Consider the following 2,500-nt stretch of genomic DNA (forward strand, 5'->3'; position numbering starts at 1 on the left):
TATTTTTGTTAATATGTATGCCCCTAATGATGGAACAGAAAGAGTTCTTTTATTTGAGAAATTGGGTCGTGTTTTAAAAGCTCTTAACTCAGGAGATATAATTATAATGGCAGGAGACTGGAATTGCACTTTGAATTTCAATATAGATAGAAATGCTGAAGAACCTCACCATAAATCAGCACTTGTTTTGTCTGATGTGGTTAAAAGTTTAAATATGGAAGATATTTGGAGAATTAAAAATCCATTGCTTAAACAATACACTTGGGTAAAAGTCACAGGTGGTAGAGTTCATGCTGCCAGATTGGATAGATTTTATATTACAAGTGATTCAAGAAGTAGAGTGGGTAATGTTAATATAATTCCAAACATTATTTCAGATCACAAAATGATAACAATGGATTTTGTCATTTTAAATGAAAGTAAAAGAACTCTGTATTGGTACTTTAACAATAAACTTTTGCAAGACAATGTTTTTTGTGCACATTTTAAGTTGTTTTGGGAAACATGGCAAATGCAAAAAATAAATTATGATGATATAAAACAATGGTGGGACATTGGAAAAGTGCAAATTAGAGTTTTCTGTCAGCAATATTCTTCATATTCAAAAAGGACATTAAAGACCAGGAGGCAGGACTTGGAAAATGAGATCTCTGATATTGAAGAGAAAATGATGGCAAGGAGTGGACTGCATTTGGAAACTGCTATTTCAGAGAAGAAGTTTCAGTTAAATGCTTTATTGTATGATAAAGTGAAAGCTGCCCTTGTTAGGGCACGTTTTATCCAAACTAAAGACATTGATGGACCCACAAAATTCTTTTTTAATTTAGAACGAAAGACTAATCAAAGAAATGTGATGGTGGGTTTAAAAAATGATGAAGGTGTTGTTACTTATGACTCTTGTCAAATGAGAAGAATTGCTGTTGATTTTTATTCTGACTTATATACAGCCAATGTCACTGATCCTGAATGTAAAGAAGAGTTATTGTCATGTCTTAAGAAGTTGATGTCTGAGCAGCAGGAGGTTATTGATTTGCCAATTACTTTTCAAGAAGTGACAAAAGCTGTAAAAGATCTTGCATCAGAGAAGGCTCCTGGTCTAGATGGTCTCCCATCTGAATTTTATAAATGTTTCTGGAATGTGATTGGAAAGGATTATTTTGAAATGCTTTTGAATTCAATACAGACTGGGTCTTTACCTAAGAGTTGTAATAGAGCAGTGTTGTCCTTGTTACCGAAGAAAGGTGATTTGTTTTCTTTGAAGAATTGGCGACCTGTTGCGTTAATGTGTATGGATTATACAAAATTTTCAAAATGTATTGCCAGTAGACTTAATAATTATATGAGTGTTTTAATCATGAAAGAACAGTCATATTGTGTAAAGGGGCGATGTATTAGAGATAATTTATTTTTAATAAGAGATATCATAGAGTATGCAATGTATAATGATAATGATTTAGGGTTGATATCTCTTGACCAAGAAAAAGCGTTCGATAGAGTGGACCACGCTTACTTGTTTGATTTACTGAAGGCTTTTGGTTTTGGAGATGGTTTTATTTCATGGGTTAATTTATTGTACAATGATGCTGAGTGTATGGTCAAAATAGCTGGAGGTTTAAGTGTTCCTATTAAGGTACAAAGGGGAATAAGGCAAGGATGCCCTCTTTCAGGACAACTTTATAGCCTTGCAATTGAACCCTTATTGTACAAATTAAGAGAGCAGTTGACTGGTTTGCATATTGAGGGGTCAAGTTTTTTAAATGATGTGAAATTATCCGCCTATGCCGATGATGTAACCATGATAATTAGGAACAGTAATGATATTAAAGTGGTTTTAGAAAACCTTAAGTGTTATGGAAGAGCATCATCAGCGAAAGTTAATTGGACCAAAAGTGAGGCGTTATAATGTGGTTCAGAGAGGTCAAATGTCCCACAGCTGCCTAATAATGTAAAATGGAAAAGAGATGGATTCAGGTTTTTAGGAGTGTTTTTAGGATCTGAGATATACAAGGGGAAAAACTGGGAAGGACTATTGGAAAAAGTATGTGTCCGGTTATCTAAATGGAAATGGCTAATTCCCCAGCTGTCCTATAGGGGAAGGGTCTTAATAATAAATAATCTTGTCGCTTCATCGTTGTGGCATAAGATGGCTGTATTGGACCCCCCTGCTGCTGTCATTAAGGACATTCAGAGATGTCTTGTATTGGACAGGTCAACATTGGTTGAGACCTGCAGTACTTTACCTGCCTCTTCAGGAAGGAGGGCAAGGTCTAATTGACATAGCATGTCGGATTGCTGCTTTCAGACTGCAAGCTGCCCAGAGACTCTTGTATGGGGAAGATGTCAGTTGGGCTGATGTGGCTTGTGGTCTCTTGAGGAGAGGTTGGGACTAGACCGCCAATTGTTTCTAATGAATTTGAAGGATGTGGCACTAGTTGAATTAGCTCCTTTTTATAAGACAGTTCTAAAATCATGGAATGTTTTAAGAATTGTTCGAGAACAG

The sequence above is a fragment of the Rhinichthys klamathensis genome, unplaced genomic scaffold, assembly GCF_029890125.1.
Source record: "Rhinichthys klamathensis goyatoka isolate OS25496 unplaced genomic scaffold, OSU_Roscu_1.1 h1tg000780l_1, whole genome shotgun sequence".
Classification (NCBI taxonomy): Eukaryota; Metazoa; Chordata; class Actinopteri; order Cypriniformes; family Leuciscidae; genus Rhinichthys; species Rhinichthys klamathensis.